The 21411-nt window shown below is 48.3% G+C and overlaps 1 protein-coding gene across 4 annotated transcripts in view; it reads left to right on the top strand.

Moving 5' to 3' along the window:
- The first annotated feature begins 16212 nt into the window (after positions 1 to 16212).
- The window catches only part of PXYLP1 (2-phosphoxylose phosphatase 1), a 67819-nt gene continuing 62620 nt past the window's right edge, over positions 16213 to 21411 (top strand). For 2 of the 4 annotated variants that reach the window (XM_033402807.2, XM_049709886.1), the window contains exons 1-2: positions 16213 to 16353; positions 16925 to 17073. The gene's annotated coding sequence lies outside the window, so the exon portion shown is untranslated. Of the gene's footprint in view, positions 16354 to 16924; positions 17176 to 21411 lie in introns of all 4 variants that reach the window. The other 2 variants (XM_033402804.2, XM_049709885.1) reach the window with 1 other exon arrangement.

The raw sequence follows: 21411 nt of genomic DNA, 5'->3' as shown, positions 1-21411 counted from the left end.
AAATTGAAACTGTGATGAAAAATCTTCCATGAAACTAGGCTTCCCTGGTGGTGTAGTGGTTGAGAGTCCGCCTGCCGATGCAGGGGACACGGGTTCATGCCCCAGTCCAGGAAGATCCCACATGCCGCAGAGTGGCTGGGCCCGTGAGCCGTGGCCACTGAGCCTGTGAGTCCGGAGCCTGTGCTCCACAATGGGAAAGGCCACAACAGTGAGAGGCCCGTGTACCACAAAAAAAAAAAAAAAAAAAAAAAAATCTGCCAAGAAACAAAAGCTCAGGACCAGATGGCTTCACGGGTGAATTCTATCAAACATTTAGAGAAGAGCTAACACCTATCCTTCTCAAACTCTTGCAAAATATAGCAGAGAGAGGAAAACTCCTAAACTCATTCTACAAGGCCACCATCACCCTGATACCAAAACCAGACAAAGATGTCACAAAAAAAGAAAACTACAGGCCAATATCACTGATGAACATAGATGCAAAAATCCTCAACAAAATACTAGCAAACAGAATCCAACAGCCCATTAAAAGGATCAAACATCATGTTCAAGTGGCATTTATCCCAGGAATGTAAGGATTCTTCAATATATGCTAATCAATCAATGTGATAAACCATATTAACAAATTGAAGGATAAAAACCATATGATCATCTCAATAGATGCAGAAAAAGCTTTTGACAAAATTCAACACCCATTTATGATAAAAACTCTCCAGAAGGTAGGTATAGAAGGAACTTACCTCAACATAATAAAGGTCATATATGACAAACCCACAGCCAGCATCATTCTCAATGGTGAAAAACTGAAACCATTTCCTCTAAGATCAGGAACAAGACAAGGTTGCCTATTCTCACCGCTATTATTCAACATAGTTTTGGAAGCTTTAGCCATGGCAATCAGAGAAGAAAAAGAAATAAAGGGAATCTAAATAGGAAAAGAAGAAGTAAAACTGTCACTGTTTGCAGATGACAGGATACTATACATAGAGAATCCTAAAGATGCTACCAGAAAACTACTAGAGCTAATCAATGAATTTGGTAAAGTAGCAGGATACAAAATTAATGCACAGAAATCTCTTGCACTCCTATACACTAATGATGAAAAAGCTGAAAGAGAAATAAAGGAAACACTCACATTTACCACTGCAACATAAAGAATAAAATACCTAGGAATAAACCTACTTAAGGGGACAAAAGACCTGTATGCAGAAAACTAAAAGACACTGATGAAAGAAATTAAAAACAATACAAACAGATGGAGAGATATACCATGTTCTTGGATTGGAAGAGTCAACATTGTGAAAATGACTATACTACCCAAACCAATCTACAGATTCAATGCAATCCCTATCAAACTACCAGTGGCATTTTTCACAGAACTAGAACAAAAAAATTCACAATCTGTATGGAAACACAAAAGACCCCGAATAGCCAAAGCAATCTTGAGAAAGAAAAACGGAGCTGGAGGAATCAGGCTCCCTGACTTCAGACTATACTACAAAGCTACAGTAATCAAGACAGTATGGTACTGGCATAAAAACAGAAATATAGCTCAATGGAACAGGATAGAAATCCCAGATATAAACCCACACACATATGGTCACCTTATCTTTGGTAAAGGAGGCAAGAATATACAATGAAGAAACGACAGCCTCTTCGGTAAGTTGTGCTGGGAAAACTCGACAACTACATGTAAAAGGATGAAACTAGAATACTCCCTAACACCATACACAAAAATAAACTCAAAATGGATTAAAGACCTAAATGTAAGCCCAGACACTATAAAACTCTTAGAGGAAAACATAGGCAGAACACTCTATGACATACATCACAGCAAGATCCTTTTTGACCCACCTCCTAGAGAAATGGAAATAAAAACAAAAATAAACAAATGGGACCTAATGAAACTTAAAAGCTTTTGCACAGCAAAGGACGCCATAAGCAGATGAAGAAACAGCCCACAGAATAAGAGAAAATATTTGTAAACAAAGCAACTGGTAAGGGATTAATCTCCAAAATATACAAGCAGCTCATGCAGCTCAATATCAAAAAAACAAACAACCCAATCCAAAAATAAGCAGAAGACCTAAATAGACATTTCTCCAAAGAAGATATACAGATTGCTAACAAACTAATGAAAGGATGCACAACATCACTAATCATCAGAGAAATGCAAATCAAAACTACAATAAGGTATCACCTCATACTGGTCAGAATGGCCACCATCAAAAAATCTAGAAACAATAAATGCTGGAGAGGGTGGGGAGAAAAGGGAACCCTCTTGCACTGTTGGCGGGAATGTAAATTGATACAGCCACTATGGAGAACACTATGGAGGTTCCTTAAAAAACTAAAAATAGAACTACCATATGACCCAGCGATCCCACTACTGGGCATATACCCTGAGAAAACCATAATTCAAAAAGAGACATGTACCACAATGTTCACTGCAACACTATTTACAATAGCCAGGACATGGAAGCAACCTAAGTGTCCATCAACAGACTAATGGATAAAGAAGATATAGTACATATATACAATGGAATATTACTCAGCCATAAAAAGAAACGAAATTGAGTTATTTGTAGTGAGGTGGATGGACCTAGAGTCTGTCATACAGAGTGAAGTGAGTCAGAAAGAGAAAACCAAATACTGTATGCAAATAACACATATACAAATAAAAAAAAGAAATGGTCCTGATGAACCTAGGAGCAGGACAGGAATAAAAACGCAGTTGTAGAGAGTGGACCTGAGGACGCAGAGAGGGGGAAGGGTAAGCTGGGACGAAGTGAGAGAGTGGCACTGACATATATACACCACCAAATGTAAAATAGATAGCTAGTGGGAAGCAGCTGCATAGCACAGGGAGATCAGCTCGGTGCTTTGTGACCACCTAGAGGGGTGGAATAGGGAGAGTGGGAGGGAGATGCAAGAGGGAGGGGAAATGGGGATATATGTTTATGTATAGCTGATTCACTTCGTTATACAGCAGCAACTAACACACCATTGTAAAGCAATTATACTCCAATAAAGATGTTAATAAATAAATAAATAAATAATAAATAAAGTCAAAACTGGCTGTGGCTTCTTCCCCACCACCACTCTCTTATACCAGAGGGTCAGAGGGGGAAGGAATTTCTCTCCTTCTCCTGAGCCTGGCAGAGACTGGGGTACTGCAGAGACTCACAGGAGGTGCCCATTGCTTGGTTGAATATGTGGTCTTTGGCCACGTAAAAGGAGGTCTGGGGTGATTTAAGTGTAGAGGCTGGGGAGGGCGACAGTGCTCTGAAAAAGAACTGGGGGAGGAGTGTTGCCATTGCTGGGCTGTGAACAAAAGCGAAGCAGAGGGCAAGGGAGAGTGGCGCCCTGAAGACATACTCGAATTGGCACAAGTCAGCTAGACTGAGGGTATTTTACAAACAGGAAATTCTAACGTTCAATTTTAGGTTGTTTGTACTTCTATGATCTAAACTCCATTGGTGGCCAAAATGATCAGTAAAATCTACCATACCCATGATGCTTTGTATGAGCGGTATGACTTCCCTCTCAGATCCCCAGAGTTGGTATAAAGATTATTTTAAATTGAAAGCATTAGAGCAACAGAAGATGTGGAAAGAAACCTTATCTGACTACAGTAGAGCCTCCCCAAAACACAGCTGCTGAATCCCCCCCCAGGGAGTTTCTTGCGAATATACAGCTGCCTAGAAGACCAACTGCCCATTCCCCATAGCATCAAAAAGCCCAGTAGAGGGACTTCCCTGGAGGTCCAATGGTTAAGACTCTGTGCTTCCACTGCAAGGGGCACAGTTTCGATCCCTGGTCAGGGAATTAAGATCCTGCATGCTGCCCGGCACGGCAAAAAAAAAAAAAAAAAAAGCCCAGTAGAATTTCCCACCATACTTTCCCACTGAAGCACTAACTCCCACTTTTGTTAAGTATATATATATTTTAGTTTGAACTATTTTGTGAGTTTTTCCTTTACTAGGATCTCCTGCTTTCACGTGTGAAAATAAACCTTGTCTTTTCTCCTGTTGGTCTGGCTTTTCTCAGTTAATTTGCAGGCCCCCAATCATCGGACACAAGTTGGAAGAGGAAAAGTCTTCTTCCCAACAGTGGTTTTATGTGGGCATTAAAAAAGGGGAGGTATGGAGTAGGGAGGAGGGGGCAGTCAGCCGGAGGGATGGGAGTAAGGCTGAGGGGTCCACTGAGGCAGGCACTCAGGACCAGAAGGGATGGGGGGATATGAGCCCCCAGGTATACGCAGACAATTTTTGGGTGAATGTGGGAAGGGGGTTAACATTTGATGGTGTGTCGGCAGGATGCTGAAAGACCACCCCTCCTTAGAAGTGGGGGCAAAGTCACCTGCTGAGAGTGTGAGGGGAGGGGCAGGGTTGGAGCTTGGAGAGGTTTACAAAGACCTGCTGCGGCACTTTGGGGGCAGAATTCCTGTGGCATTGAGGACCCAGCTGAGTTGCACCCATGGGGTTATATGCTGCCAGCCAGAGATTGTGGGACATTCCCCCAGAAACTCTCAGCCACGGGGAGGTGGGCACAGTGGAGAAGACACTTGGATTCCTTCAGAACTGGGGATTTGGGGGGTTGCATAAGATTACAGAGGGGCAAGGATGTGGAGGATACCGTGAGAGGGAGGAAAGCTTGCGTGAAGAGCTGTGAAGCCTGGCGGGAGTCTACTAAATGCTTGCAGATCTCGCGGAGGTGAGGGGCAGGTAGGGGGGAGGAGGGAGGGAGAGCTGAAGATGGGCTGGGTTTAGAACGTGTAACGGGGATTCAGGGTGCTCATCGTGGAGAGCAGCTAAGGCTACGTGACGGGAGGTCTGCAGTGTGGCTATGGGAATGGGTGGCTCAGGTAGGAGAAGGTGAAGGTCCTGGGAAACATAGCCTTCTAGGACCTGAGAGGCTAAGATATTGGGAGGGTCAGCCCTGTAGGCACTGGAGCCCCCGGGCTAGTGACAGTACCTGGAAGAAGGCAGCCCGGAGGGTAACACAAGTCAGCCCTAAGCAGGGGTAGAGGGCGATGTGGTTGTATGGCAGAACCCCAAGGAGAGGGGATTTCATGCCAGCTGGTTTGGGAGTGCCAGGAGGAGTAGGAAGACTGGGGTTATGAGGCACGAAGGAGGTGAGTTACCTGCAGCGAGGAAACCTGCATGGGAGCAGTGGCCCAGGGGCTAGACAGTGAAGGCAGATGCTGGAGGAGGACTTGGGTTAGAGGGGAAGGACGAAGAGGGGTTGTTTTCTGTGAAGCAAGGGTTCCCGGGGGCTCAGTTTGAGGAACTGGCTGGTCCCCACTGCCACGTGATTGCCTGACTGCTCTGTCGTTTTGGGGTTTTTTAACTTATTTATTTATTTGCGGTACACGGGCCTCTCACTGCTGTGGCCTCTCCCGTTGCGGAGCACAGGCTCCGGACGCGCAGGCTCAGCGGCCATGGCTCACGGGCCCAGCCGCTCCGCGGCATGTGGGATCTTCCCGGACCGGGGCACGAACCCGTGTCCCCTGCATCGGCAGGCGGACCCTCAACCACTGCACCACCAGGGAAGCCCTTTAATTTATTTTTTAAATTTTAATTTTGTTGGAGTATAGTTGATTTACAATGTTTGTTAAGTTTCAGGCATACAGCAAAGTGATTCAGTTATACATATATATATATATATATATATATATATATATATATATATATATCTTCATTCTTTTGACAGACATGACTAATGGATCATTGCACTCTTCTCTGGTGAATCCTGAAGGGGTCTCAACCTATTCCCAGAAAGTCACCACCAATGGATTGGATCAAGGGTCAGCAAACTACAGTCTGCAGACAAATCTGACCCACTGCCTGTTTCTGTAAATAAAGTTTTATTGGCACACAACCACACCAGCTCATTTATTTATTGTCTGTGACTGCTTTCCTGGGGCAAGGGCAAGGGTGAGTCATTGTGACAGAGCTGGTATAGCCCAGAAAGCCGAAAATATTTACTATTTGCCTCTTAAGAAAAATGTAGCTTGATTACAGCCTGAATGAGATATTAAATACACTTGTTCTTCCTGGATTCGAGGAATACCCTGCTCAGGACTAACTGCATTCTTTAACATTTTCCCTATTTTTCCCTAGCTTGTTTTCTTTTGTGACGTTGAAAAAGGGTGACTTGAAGTAAATTGCCAAGAGTGCACTATTTTTCAATGTACAGCCAATGAATTTTCACATGTGAATACATTCATGTCGCCACCAGCCACATCATGATAAAGTATATGTCCAGCCTCCAGAAGGTTTTTCTGTGCCCTTTCTCAGTCAGTATCTGCCACCCTGAGGTCACCTCTACTCGGACCTTTCCTTTTCTTCATGGCAATAATTTACTGATTTACTTATTAATAATTTATTACTTTACTTATTTACAACTAGAAGGGAATGTCCATGAAGACAGCAAACTCTCTGCCTTGTCTACCAGTGTGTCCATGTCACTTAGGACATCGGTAGGGGCTTGTATTAGTTATCTACTACAGTGCAACAACTCGTCACAAAGCTAGTGGCTTAAAACAACACGTATTTATTATCTCTGTGTTTGTGTGGGTCAAGAATCCAGGCATGGCTTAGCTGAGTCTTCTGCTCCAGGATATCTCATGAGGCTGCAGTCAAGGGGTTGGCCAGGGCTGGAGTCTCATTTGAAGGCATGACTGGGAAAGAATCTACTTCCAAGCTCACGTGGTTGTTGGCTGGATTCAGTTCCTTCCGGGCTGTTGGAATGAGGGCCTCAGTTCCTTTCTGGATGTTGGTCAGAGTCTGCCCTCAGTTGCTTGCCAGAGGGGGGTCTCTCCATAGTGTAGTTCACTATATGGCATCTTGCTTCATCAAAGCCAGTGAGGGAGAGAGTCAGCTAACAAGACAGAAGTTACGTCTTAGGTAACATCATCGCAGAAGTGTCATCTCATCCCCTTTGCCCTATTCTATTGTTTAGAAGCAAGTCACAGGTCCTGCCATCACTCAAGGTGAGGGGGTGACACAAGGGTGTGAATCTCAGGAGGTGGGCATCACTGGGGGACATTTTAGGGTCTATCTGCCACATTACTTGCACAATAAATGCCAAATATTACTAAATCCAATGTTAAACGATGGCACTGGGCAGGAGAGCTGTAAGAGTCAATATTCTTGCAGTTCCTCTCTTGCACAATGTAGAACTTCTGTGAAATCTACTTGTTTTTCTCCCCCCAACTTCCTTCTGATACTTTGTCACTGGCCTGGTCTACTAGCCTGTGTGGGCTGCCCCAGGTTTTGAGGATTCACTCAAGGGAAGTGACCCACACACAACCCAGGCCCTTCAAGAATCTACAACCCGAAGATCACATTCACAGAGCTTGTTCTTTATACGCCAGGATCTCTGGAATTAATGAGTTGTATCTTATTTATTCTGTGCTGGAAGCGGTGTTCTTGAATGGACACTTTGCATTTATGAGGTCTTGTTGCTAGCCAAGTTAATAATGCATCTAATAAAAAAAAGAAAGAAAGAAACATCGTTCAGTTGGGTAGATCTTATTAATATGATTCAATTTTAAAAGGGCCATTGCTTCAGAGTCTTGATGTCTGGGATGCCGTTAAAGAAAAAAAATTTTTCAGAGTCACCATGACAACAGAGAGACACCCCCCCCTTCTACACCCCTTTGAATCAATTACAGATTTGTCCATGTAAGAGACTGGAACACATCCAGCTTATTGGAAATTCTTTTCTACCTCCTTTGGCCAAAGCCCTGGCTTGTTGTCCAGAGTGAGCAGGAGCCTCAAATCCATCAATATTTACTGATGAAGTGGTTGCCATTCATGAACAGGAACAGGAACAGGAACAGGAACTTGATCAGCAGACGTTTATTGATCGCGAGAAGCTCTGGGGGATTCAGCGCCATGACCATCTGAGAAGCTTACAGGCCTACTGCAGTGACGAGGCACAGCCACGCGAGGCAGCAGGAGCTGCATGGGGCCTGCCTCTGGGTTGTACAGACCCTGCTGAAGGACCTGGGACCTGCACAAAGGACCCTGGTGAAGAACCATGATGTCATGACATGCACGCTGGACAGTTCTGTCCTGCGAGGCGCATCTTGATCTGTGGGGGAGGGCTGCAGTGATGCGAGGGTTGGGGAAACCTACCCTGGGCCTTGATGTTATACAAACTCAACCACCAGATTGCTGGGTCACCCAGGCATGCCCTTTAACTTCTCTAGCCATTACTTTTATCCCTTACATAAAGTGGGATTACATTTTTTCCTGCTGAACCCACAGTGATCACATTGCGATCTGTTGTTTGTTTGGCCAGATGTCTCCCCAGACAAGCCTTGGAGGCTGTTCTGGCAGTGACGATTCACTGTTGTCTTCGAGGCCCCCAGCACAGTACTGGGCATGTCCTAGGCACTCAATAAATGAATGAACGGGGAGTGGCGGCTTCTTGCAACCTCTCCATTCTTTGCCCACTCCTCCACACTGCCCTTATGCTGGCCTCTCACTCTTCCAAAGGGACTTGGGTCCATCCCCCCTTTGGTTCCCCAGAACAGCAGGGAGCACCCCAGTTGTCCCAGGCCTGCTTTCCACTCCACCCCAGATATGGTTCAACTCAGCTTCTCTGCTTTGGACCATTTTGCAACCCAGGGAGGCTCCAAGGGCGTGGGATAGGGTGTTGGAGGCAGGCAGGATGGATAGAGAGAAGGGGCAGAGGAGGGAGGATGAGGGCTGTGTAGCTCCTTGCTCCCTGTAAGATGTATGAGAATATACTGGGTGCTCTGGTATTGAGGGAGCTAGATCTAATTAGGAGCTTTAGTTTCTTGGGAAACTAAAGAGTGGAAGGACTCTTTTGAGCCCTCATCAAAGTCAGGTGGAGAGGTTTTTCACTAAGCCCCAAGCAGGAGAAATGAAAGGAAAACTACATCAAAGCAAATCATCACCTAATTGCTTAAAAGCAGTGATAGAGTGAAAATTATAAAAGCAAGCAGGAGCAAAAAAGACACATTACATAAAGAGGAGGAGAGAGAAGAATGACAGTAGATTCTTGTCGGAAACAATACAGATCAGGAGACAGTGGTGCAACATCTTTAAAGGACTGAAAGAAACAGACGGTCAACCTAGGATTCTATACCCAGAGAAAATATCTTTCAGAAACAAAGGTGAAGTCAAGATATTATTCAAACATAGAAAAGCTGGAAGAATTTATCACCATAAGACGTATAGTACAAGAAATGTTAAAGAGAGTCCTTTAGGCAAAAGGAAAATGATATTAGTCTACACAAAGAAATGGAGAGCGCCGGAAATGGTGAATACGTATGTAAGCATAAAATGCCTCTTTCTTATTTTAAAAACCACCTTAAAAGATTGTTGATGTTTTAAAGCAAGAATGATAACAATGTATTATGGAGTTTGTAACAAATGTAGATGTAAAATGTATGAAAACAATATTGCAAAGAGCAGGAGGGGGAAACCGAAGCATATTTTAATAGGTTTCTGATACTGACCATCAAGTGGTAAAACAAAACTAGCATGACTGTGATAAGCTAAAAATGTATACTATAACCCTAATACAACCATTGGAAATAAAAAACCAAAGAGATACAACAAATAAGCAGAGAAGGTAAAAAGAAATAATAAAAAATACTCAACAAAAAAGAAGCAAAAAAAATATAGAATGGGACAAACAGAAAACAAATAGTAAAGTGATGCCATTAAACCCAACCAAATTATTAATCTCATTAAATAAAAATAGTTTAAACACCTCAAATAAAAGGCAGAGATTGTCGGATTGAATAAAAAAGCAATGTACAACTTTTTGATGCTTACCAAAAAACTACTTTAAATATAAAGACACAAATAGATTAAAGGGAAGAGGGAAGGAAAAGGATGTACCATACTAACCAAAACAAAATTAGAGTGGCTACGTTAACATCAGATGAAGTAGATTTCACATCAAAGAATATTAAAAGGGATAAAGAGATAAAGGGGCAATTCATCAAGTGTACATAAAAATCCAAAACATTTCTGCACCTAATAAAAGCTTAAAAACACATGAAGCAAAACTTAATAGGTCTGAAAGGAGAAATAAATCAGTTATAGTAATTATAGTAGACATCAACTACTCACTCAATAATTTTTAAAAATTAATTAATTAATTTTACTTTTGGCTGCATTGGGTCTTCGTTGCTGCACGTGGGCTTCCTCTAGTTGCAGAGAGCGGGGGCTACTCTTCGTTGCAGTGCACAGGTTTCTCATTGCAGTGGCTTCTCTTGTTGCGGAGCACGGGCTCTAGGCACGTGGGCTCCAGTAGCTGTGGCTCGCGGGCTCTAGAGCGCAGGCTCAGTAGTTGTGGTGCACGGGCTCAGTCGCTCCGCAGCATGTGGGATCTTCCCGGACCAGAGCTCGAACCCGTGTCCCCTGCGTTGGCAGGCGGATTGTTAACCACTGTACCACCAGGGAAGTCTCTCACTCAATAACTGATAGAAAAAAAAATTAGTGAGGATCTGGAAGAGTTGAAAAACACTACTGAATTAATTTGCCTTTGTATGACATTCCACCCAATAATAGCAGAATGTACATCCTTTTCCATTACTGTGATTGATTTGGGGCAAACTGATTACCCTCTGTCTCTCATTTTCTCTGAACATAGAATTCGACATTGGCAATGACTTCCTTTCAGCATTCTAAGGCTGTTTCCTAGCTTCCATCTTTTCTGTTTTGGGTCCTAACAGGAAGTCTGGGGTGTCAGCTGGGCCTCACTTCTCTCATGGACACTGACCTCCCGTTTTTGGTCTCCCAAGCGGCCATGAGATCGCATAAAGCTCCACCAGATTCCCACTCTCCTCCTGTCTCCTTTCTGCTTGGCTTCTAATTGTAAAATGAGAGGGATGGGCTCCTGGCCCATTCATCCATGCATCCAATTTTTATACGCGAGTTTTTGGCACTTTGGGCACTGTTGTAGATGAAATAGATGGCAGAAATCCTTGTTGTCCTTTTATGATTTCTAAATAAGATCTGTGTGAGTTCATCTAGTGCTTGTTTGTTTCTTTTCTCCTTAGAAACATCTTTTGGTTGGGCTCAGAGGTGAGAGGACAAAAATGAATATTTAGACCTATGAATCAGCAGATGACTTCAGTTCTTTGTGATTTTTAAATTTTATTTTATTTTTTTATTTTTGCTGTGTTGGGTCTCCGTTTCTGTGCGAGGGCTTTCTCTAGTTGTGGCAAGTGGGGGCCACTCTTCATCGCGGTGCACGGGCCTCTCACTATCGCGGCCTCTCCTGTTGCGGAGCACAGGCTCCAGACGCGCAGGCTCAGTAGTTGTGGCTCACGGGCCTAGTTGCTCCGCGGCATGTGGGATCCTCCCAGACCAGGGCTCGAACCCGTGTCCCCTGCATTAGCAGGCAGATTCTCAACCACTGCGCCACCAGGGAAGCCCCTCTTTGTGAATTTTTTGGCTCAAGGTCAGGTTTGAAGCCATCTCTTATTTTTATTTAACGTGGTTATTTTGTGTTCTGTTCTTCCAGATTTGCCTTTCTAATTAGATTTCACCCAGATAGATGGTAAAAGGAGTTTGCGCTCCCTGGCTGCTCTTAGGAGGGGCAGGGGCTTGTATAATAAGCCTGCTGGGGTAGGGGAAAGAGGTTGCAGCTGGTAGCAAGTACAATGAATCATGCACACATAAATAATACAGCACAGACCACCCCGGAGCTGGGAGGCCAGGATTGCAGTTTTGAAAAGTATCCGTGTGGTAGGGAGAGTGCAGGATTTTTGAAAGAACCTAAGAAATGACCCCTAACCTTTTGCAGGATATTTATATCCCTGAGGCCCTGGGGTCGCCAGTGGTGAAATGGAAACATGTATGGATTAGTCTTCTCACTTTAAATCTTAGTTTGATGTTTACTCTATTATTTGACACCAATTTATTGCAGATAATTAAAATTTTCATCTTTATGTGTACTTAGTCTTTTCCCAAGTTTTCACAATGAATGGGAACTTTTATAATAGAGAAACAAAACCCATGGTACCTGGAACTTAAGAATAACATTTGTCATCTAGATATTGTGGTGGTCACAAAAGAAATGTTTTGTACAGATGTATAACTCTGTCGGAAGGCAGGGCTGTGGGCAGCACAGACCTTTGGAACTTAGAACCTGGTGCTAATAAACCACTTCACCTGGGCCCCTAGGGGCCTCCCTGGTATTGTTAAGTGACCTCAGACTCTGTCCGAGACTAACTGTCTTCCCCCAGTCAACCCTTTCAGGGTGGGAGCAGCAGCCCATTGTTCCTCTAAGTCTACAGTGCAGGACAAAGGAGGCTGTACAAATATTTGTTCAGCTTTTTTTTGCTCAACGGGTTGAAACTGAATTGAAGATGGCATCTGCTCCCAGCAGCTCAGGCAGGACTGCTTGCATCAAACGACAGCAAGTGCTGCCGGCCAGAATATTCATGACTTGGCTGAGTCTGGGACTTTTTTTTTTTTTTTTTTTTTGCGGTACACGGGCCTCTCACTGCTGTGGCCTCTCCCGTTGCGGAGCACAGGCTCCAGACGCGCAGGCTCAGTGGCCATGGCTCACGGGCCCAGCCGCTCCGCGGCATGTGGGATCTTCCCAGACTGGGGCACGAACCCGTGTCCCCTGCATCGGCAGGCGGACTCTCAACCACTGCGCCACCAGGGAAGCCCCTGGGACTATTTTTATAAGATGGGAGGGTTCGACTTTGAACAAAGTTTGAGTTTCCCTGGGGGGCCAAAATGTGTGTGTGGGAAGGGCAAATGCTGGGAATAGAAGGGGAGACTAAGGTTTGGAACCAACGGCACTGCGCCTTTTCCTTTCTACTCTGTTTTATCGTCATCGATGGGCATAGCTTGCTCTTGTATCCGATGAACAAAGATGCTGATGGTTACTCTTTTGCAGGGACCAATGTGCCAGGAGCTGTGCTATGGGTTTGTGCTACTCAGGACTCTTGGGTGCAAGTGATAGTAGAACCAATTCCAGTTTGCTTGGGGAAAAGCAGGGATACATGTACTTGAAAAATCCAGGTCCTGGTTTTAGGAGCAACAGAAAGCTGCCTGTCTCTGGACTCTGTTTTCCTGTGTCGGCTCTGGCATGGCATCCCCTGGTGCTGGTCAGAAGGCCACCAGCTGCTTCAGGCCCCATCTTACCTCAACAACAACAGAGGAAAGAGGTTTAATGGGGGGAATGGTTTTGAGATGCTGCCCAATATATATTTTCCCTGTGGAAATCTTTTTCTTTCCTGTAGCCCCTTCCTCCTTTAAGTTTCACCCAAGAAGTGTTACTGCCCCAGGGGCAGGGAAGGGTGGGTACCGCTCCGAACCCAAAATCCACAGGGAGGAGGGAGAGGACACCTCCGTCATAACGGAAGGGGGGATTAAGCCATCAGAGAATAGGGAAAGTGAGGAAAGAGATTGAGAGAGTGAGTCTAGGAAGAATATGACGTCTGGTTCCCTGAGGGGCCTGAGGCCATCTCCGTACCAAGTCTTGACTTACGGAGGGGGTATGATACAAAGACAGAAATCCCAGATAGGCTGAGGAGGAAGCTGTAAAGAGAGAGGGCCTGTGCCCCACTTCTTGTTTGGAACAAAACACCCCGTGCCAACACAGGAGGGCTGCAGCTAGGTGAAGCGTATTGTAGTATACTTTGTGGGGAAATGGTTAGCCATGGTGTCCCGTGTCACCTTCAGTCCCACTGTGACAGAGAAGGGATCCAGGAGCAGGCACTGGTTCCCTGTGGAGGATGAGAAGGTAGCAGAGAGGGGGGGCTCACAGTGGCTGGGAGAACAGGATGGACAGGTGACCCAGTCGTGCCAAGCAGAGTCGGGACACAGGCTTGCGGGAAGGGTGGGCAAAGAGAAGCCGTTTTTCTGCTGGCCTTGCTGCTGCGAGGTTGTGAGCCTGGATCTGCTGGGGTCTCGCATGGAGCCTGAGAGTATAGCTCACATGGAAGGAAGCAAAGCTGGGAGATGGAGAGTCCTTAAAGGCTTTGGTTTCCAGGGCCTGAAGCAGACAGTGCCCTGAGCTTTTAATTTACGTAAGTCAATCAATTCCTTTCTGTTTAAGCGAGTGTGAATTGGGTTGCCTGTCATTTAGAGCAGGAAGTGCCCTAACTCATGTAGGGAAGAGGGAGGCAGCACCGGGGAAGGGGTAGAGCCTGGAATTAGTGAGAGGACAGCCAGCGGGATCGTGGAGGGAAGGAGGAGAGGTGTTGGGTGGGGGTGGGGTGCGGTGGACTGAGAAACAGGTGGGAGAGTCTGGGGCGATGCTGAGGTGGACAGTGAAAGGATTTTGTGCTGGGAGGTGCGGTTCATGACTGGGAAGGGGTTGTGTCAGCGGTCAGGGCAGGAAGGAGCTGAGCACAGTGTGGCATTCCAGAAATGGGGAGAGAAAAGCAGGTTATCAGGATTTAGAAGCAAAGCCTCCCTGGACATTGAGCCTTCAGCTGAGGAAGGCAAACCAGGGGGCTGCGTAAATGGTGAGACCATAGAGCAGATGCAATTGGGAGCTGGCAAGAGATAGAATTTGGTGCTGGGAGTGCTGAACTGAGATGGAAAGTTCTAAGCAGAAAACCAGAGAGTAGGTAGAAATATGGGTAACGTGTCTCCGTGTCGAGTGTGGATTAGGGAGCCATCAATACAGGAGTGAAAGCAGAGGCCAAGTGAGAAACTCCTCCAGAAAGTGCGCCCGGGAGGTCAATAGTAAATATACTTAGGAGCCTGTTTTCCGCAAGACCAGTTGCTCTAGGGCACGTAGGGGTCACTGCAGTTCCTGAACTGACACCAAAGTCCTGTCTGACAGTCGCAGTTGGTCAGATCATCTCACGCAGAGAAATCAGGTAGGAATCACCACCAGCTAGGACCCAACATTTGAAAGAAATGACCCCCAATACGGTATCATATCAAGTTCAACTGCACGTCTCTCGGGTGTCTTAACAGGGAGTTACAGAAATCAGTCAAGTGCTCTGTGGCTCTCCAGTAGCTCCGAGAACGCTGAGAACCACGGGACGGGGAAGGGGTGGGGAGAGACGTTGCCCGGGCCGCGACCTCGCCAGGGCGCCTGCAGGCCATCCAGAGACAGCAGGGTGACGGTCTAGAGTTGACACACAGGGCCGGATGTGGTGGGAGCCGGAAGGGAAACGTGGAGTAGCCTGCGGGGGGGGGGGGGGGCAAGGTGGCGAGAATCGTGACAGTTTGGATCAGTCACCGGCAATGGTGGACCCCAAACACTCGCGTCCAGCTCAGCACCGGCCCCCGGGTGGCGCCGGGTCAGGCACACGGTCCACAGGCACCCACACTAGGGCTCCGGGCCGTTACTGTGTACCCGGCCTAGGCGTGCGTCCATGCATCCCTGATCCCGAGTCCCGCGTTGTTACGCGCGCAGAGGCCCTGCGCTCAGGTGGCCGCGGTCCCCGCGCACTCAGGGTGCCCGTGACCGTGACTTTCGCACGCTGGGATCTCTGAAGACTGGCCCGTCTCTGGGGCCTGTGTTTGACCTCCTCCCATCAAGTGTCCTCTCCGCAGTCCCTCTGCTCCCTTCCGGCCGGCCGGGCCGCACCGCATCGCCGCCTCCGGGGCGGAGCTCGAGGGCGGCGAGGCCACTAGGGGACGCTGCGCACCGTCGCGCTGCCCCGAAGTCGTTGCGCGCCGCCCTCGCCTCCCCCTGCGCCGGGCGGAGCGGGCGGCGAGCGCGGAGCCGGGCGCGCTGTGGCGGAGCCGGGGCCGGGCCGGGACCATGGGCGGTGAGCGCGGCGCGGGCCGCGGTCGGGGTGGTTACCTTTGAGGCTGAGCGGAGCCTCCCGCGGAGGCTCGAGGCGGGCGGGTGTCCCGGGGTGCCGGTCTCGGAGGCCGAAGGGGTCCTCTGGACGCGCCAAGGCCGGGACGACCGGGCAGTGACTCCGGTGGGAGAGGGGTGGGGGGTCGGGGGCGCGCTTGTGAGCTCCGGGTCTGAACCCCCGTTACTGAGCTCCCTCCTCCATCCCCGCCCCTTCTCCAAACCCCAGCCCCCGACTCGCTTCCACTCCCCCACGCCCACGCGCCCGGATCCCAGTCCCCGCCTTCTCATCCACCACCCCCTCTCCTAGCCCCAGCGCCCCCTAACCCGGCCTACGATTCCGCCGCCCTTTCCCCAGGCCTTTGCCCCGCAGCCTCCGGTGGGTGCCTCCCTTTACCCGCGCTGCGTCCTGCTTCTCCACCTCCAGCCCCGCACCTCGCCTGCCTCCATCCGCGGTCCCGCCCCTCCAGCCCGCTCCTGCCCGGCCCCCGCACGCCTGCCGCCTGATTCCTGCCGGAACTGGAGCTCGCAGGATCCCCCTTCCACGGCCGTGGCGAGCCAGCTGGTCTCCAGGTAAGGAGGCTGCGGTGACGGCAAGTTCTCTGCCGTCTTCCTCGGGGGTGGGGCTGGCTACTGCCGGCAGCTACCTGCGCCCGGTAGTCCCGGGGCCCAGCGGAGGGGGCCGCTGCGTGCGCAGGTTAACATTCCAGGATGCTCAGGTTAGGACTGCGTGGTTTACACCCCCGGCGTTGTTTTTGCTCGTGAAATTGCTTAGGTCGCAGTCTTTTAAAGAAGCCGGCTTTGTTACACACACGAAATTGGTTGTGCTTCGAGCTGGTGGCCTTCTTGGCGGCTGCAGCCGTCTTTCAAGGTGTTAAGTGTGGGTGGTTAAAGGATTAGCAGTGCCGGAGGATGTGGAGCCATATATTCCCGCTTCGGCGGGGCGTTTCGAGGGGAGGGAGGACATCCCCGCCTGGGTGGCCAGTGCCTTCGTGGGAACACAAGGATGCTTTGTAAGCATTCGAAAAGTAAAATCAGGAGAGATGTGGAATCAGATCGCGTGCGAATGGGCAAGTGTGGGGTGGACGGCCAAGGGAGCCTCAAGAAGGCTCCACAACTTGGGAACATCTGTTGCTGTTTGCAGAAGGCCCGCGGGTGAACCCGAGTGTGGAGCAGGCAGTGCCCAGCCAGCCTCACAGACGTGACGTGACTGCGGACGGAGCTTGGCAACAACTCCTCCTTGGAGGTGTTGGTGCCCCGTCAGGACATCTGTGCGAAGAGGATCTAAAGCAGGTGGTTTGAAAAGCCTCGTGTTCCCTGGAGAGAGGTGGAGATGCAGGGTGACAGCCAGAAAGCCAGTGCATGAACCTGACCCATCCCTTCTCCTGGCTTTCAGTAAGTCTTGGATTAAGTTAATTGCCTATTTTAGAGAAAGGGCTTGTAGGAGTTGTGTCTCTTCTACAGATTAGCTCCTGGCCAGCCCACCCTCACTGATGATGCTTGGGATGCTACTTTTGGGCACCAGGGCCTAGATGGGCCACCTGACCTTTGGAGCACTGCATTTGGAGCATTTGTGGAACTGCGATATCTGCAACTCTTTCTTTTTAGTGATTGGCTCGAAGAGTAATTAGCTCAATATTCGTTCACTGTTGAGTAGTGAATTAGTAAGTAATTAGCCCAAGGTCACACTGGGGCTGGGTAGGCTCCCTCTGAGTGCCTACACACTCCTGTGGGTATCCCCTCAACCCCCGCCAGGTTGCTGTGTGATGAGTTGTTGAATGTCAGATGCCCCACTGCCCAGGATGACCTTCAGCTGTGGGGTGGAACCATCTTTGTGGCCCCAGACCCAGCCTGGCACCCTCTAAGTGACAGGTACTCGGTGTTTGTCTAGTAAAGAAGTGGGTGTCTTTCCTGAATCCGGGCTGAGTCCATTACCCATGGTTCTGCATTGTGCTGCACTGTTTCCAAAACATCATCCTTTGATTTATCAGATTTTAAAGAAATACCTTATCTCAACAGAGACATTCATTTCTGTGTATATTGGGGGCAGAGAGCTCAATTTATGGGTCAGGCTTTGACAGCTGGGTCTCTGACCTCAGAGGGCACTCCAGAATTTCCATGAAGCAAAGCAGTTGTCCTCATGCCACAGCTAGCGTGAGGTGAGGGGCACTGTGGGCAGCTAAGGCTTCCTGCTGAGGGGTGCGTCCTCCACAGCTTAGCCTCTAGGGCCCTGAGCTGTGGCCGCGGCCCCCTTCAGCGTCCCTCATCCCTGCGCATGGTGGGGGAAGCCACTTGCGGAGCCCTGCTGGCTGCTTCAGACCACAGCATCTTCACTCCAGTGGCTGCTGCCCACACCAGGGAGAGCTGGGAGCACCTCTTCTTGCACTTTTTGGGCAATCTGATTTGCTGTGCTGTTGCGGGGGAGGGAGGCTGGTGTTTGGGCAAGATGTTTCTGTCCGTGGGAAGTGGCCGTGACCCACTGGCAGGTAGATCAAAGTCTAGCTCTTCGGCCTCTGTCAAAGGCCAGCTCTGGAGAGAACGGCCAGAGGCTAAAGGGGTGGGAGCAACCTGTGTCCCCTTTTCTCAGGAGTATGGAAAGGGCTGGAATTCAGAATGTCCCTTTGATGTGGGAACCTGCACTGCCCACAGGTTCACAGCTGTCATGGGCTTATCTTCCTCACCTGGACTGTCTGTGTCTCCAGGTCTGGCTCATACCCAGGATAACTGCAGCTGGTGAAAATCTGTTTTCTAGAAGACATTTAATTAATGCCTGCAGTTTGTGAGTGAGAAAGAAAGGGGGGGAGCGAGAGAGGAAGAGAGAGAGAGAACTTCCTCTATGGAGGGGGTAGGAAAAAGGTTGGCAGAATAGCCAAGGTCCCGAAAACTCACGGAGGTAGACTTCAGCCCCGGGACGAGGCTCTGGGCTGGTGGATGAGGACGTGGGCCCACATTCAGGTGGAGGGGTTGCCATTCGGAGCAAAGTCACTGTGATTGGAAAAACGGCCCCACAGTTACCTGGAATAAGGTGTGCTGGGCCCACTGTTCTGCTTCCTAGAAAGCCTTGAAAGCCAGGTGAGGGCTGGGAGAGCACTGAGCCATTTGAAGGTTTGGATGAGGGTTGTGCCCCTTTGGAAAAGGTGGCTTGAGTGATGCCATGGGTCTGGGATCTGGCCTGGGGGAGGCAGCTCACACCTGAGATGCTGAGGGGAGCGTTCAGGCCGGTGGCCAAAAGAGATGCGGCTGGAAGGGTCTGTGCCCCTGCACTTAGGGGGTGGAGAAGAGGTAACAGCTGCCTTCTGGTAGGATGGTGGGCCTGTTGGCAGAAGCAGCCTCCCGCACACTCTTCTTGAGCCTGCCGGGCAGCCTTGCGGATGGTGTAGGGCCTGCTAAGGCCCCTCAACCTGGAGATCCTGCAAGGCAGCCACGAGGAGGCACCCGTGAACCGGGAATGACCTGTAGGTCTGCTCTGAATCCAAAAGGCAGGAGGGCCAGGGTGGCCTGAGCCGCAGACTCCAGGATAGTAAGTAGCCTTCATCCCTAGAACCAGGAGGCTGCTCTGAATCTTCTTGGGCCTTGGTTAGGGAGGCCACTGGCTTTGGAAAAGAAACAGGGCTATCAGTAATGAAGAGAGGAGACATTGCAGGAGCATGGAGGATGTTAATGATTAAAAAGGCATTGAGGGCTTCCCTGCTGGCGCAGTAGTTAAGAATCCTCCTGCCAATGCAGGGGACACGAGTTTGAGCCCTGTTCCGGGAAGATCCCACATGCCGCGGAGCAACTGATCCTGTGCACCACAACTACTGAGCCTGTGCTCTAGAGCTTGCGAGCCACAACTACTGAGCCCGTGCGCCACAACTACTGAGCCTGCGCTCTAGAGCCCACAAGCTACAACTACTGAGCCCTCGTGCCACAACTACTGAAGCCCACGTGCCCTAGAGCCTGTGCTCCACAAGAGAAGCCACCGCAATGAGAAGCCCACGCACCGCAATGAAGAGTAGTCCCCGCTCACCGCAACTAGAGAAAGCCCGCGCGCAGCAGTGAAGACCTGACACAGCGAAAAATAAATAAAATTTATTAAGGAAAAAATAAAGGCATTGAGAGAGGACTTGGAGGAGCCTAGTTATGTGGTTCCTGCAGCCAGGAGGCAGCCTTCACCCATATCCTCTACTCCGCAAGGAGTATCTGGGATTCATCCCTGCATTCCGGGCCCTCCCTCCCTCCTTCCTGGTCCCTCTTCCCCACCCTCCTGCACTGCACACATTGATCGAGCCACCTCTGTACTGGTACTAGGGTGGAGGAGAGGTTGGGCAACTCAAATATCTAGTGGTAGCAACTTAGGAACTTGTAAATTCTGTGTGTATTTGCGTAGTCACTTCCCCAACGTATGTGTTCATGTTTCTGTATTATGAGGCATCCTTTTGTCATCTGCTTACCACTCTCTCTGTCTCTGTGTATAACCAACTTCCTTAGAGCCACAATCAACAGCATAGAAACCAGAGCTTTAAAGAACAGACTAAGATGAAAATTATTGCACCGGGTTCTGATACCGCCTGCCCCCTCCTGTCCTCTCCTCTCCTGTTTGTGGTCAGACTCATCATTTACACCCAATTTACAAATAGTTGGAATACTATTTGAACTACCCCTCAATTACATGGAGACATGTGTCTTGCCAGCTAACAGAAACCACAGCTTACTTTCCTAGACCCACCTCATTCTTGGACCTAACACCAAACTTCAGGCCTTCAGAGATAGAGCAGTATCGTTTTGAGCTTTTTAACTATAAAGCTCAGATGAAGCTCTGTTTGCTAGTTGTGTTGGCTGCTAATATAGGAGAATTTGAAGTTAGAATAAGACATTTACTGCCTTGTTAACTATGCTTCTAAAATGAAAGGAGCAGTTGGATTAAGGTAGGGGATGTAGAAATGTCTGGAAACTCAGAAGTGATAACAGAGGGACACAGTCTTACAGAAATAAATTAAGCTGTAAACATTGTTACTGAAATGTGGAGAGATATAAATAGGAACTACGGTAGAAGTATATGCAAATACAGAATTCTGACAAGTATAGATTGATAGGTAATAGAAATTCTGGTCTGTCATTCTATTGAACTATATTAATTTTATGGTCAAATATTATGCTTATGTAGTAGCTTACCATTTAAATAGGCAACTGTGTCCATGATCTTGTTCAGTCCTTCTAGCAAGTCTGGGATCTTCTTAGAGATGGGGACATGGGACCACAGAGTCTTTATAAGAGCTCCCCTAGAATTCAGGTCTCTTGAGTGGAGAAATACTATGTACGTGGATTTCCTGCTACAGTTGCTTGATAACTCAATGTGGTTACATAGTTATTTGAAAATTACAGAACATCTTTACAATGTTCTGTAAGCTGAACAAACAAAAACAGTGTATGCTTAGCGCTGTCAGAAACTGTCTGGAAGGATTTTTCAGGGTTTGTGGATGTCAGAGGTTCTCTCTTTTGATTTTAATTTAATTTTTTTTAATCGAAGTATAATTGATTTACAATGTTGTATAGAGGTTCTCTTTTGATGACTTCCTAATACAAAAGTTCCTGCGATTGTGTCCTCAGCACAGTGTAGTGGTTCAGTGTGTAGGCTCTGAAGCCAGGTTG

Source organism: Orcinus orca, chromosome 5 (genome assembly GCF_937001465.1).
Source record: "Orcinus orca chromosome 5, mOrcOrc1.1, whole genome shotgun sequence".
Lineage (NCBI taxonomy): Eukaryota > Metazoa > Chordata > Mammalia > Artiodactyla > Delphinidae > Orcinus > Orcinus orca.
Note: the sequence above shows the minus strand (reverse complement) of the source record. Positions and strands in the feature narration are given on the sequence as shown.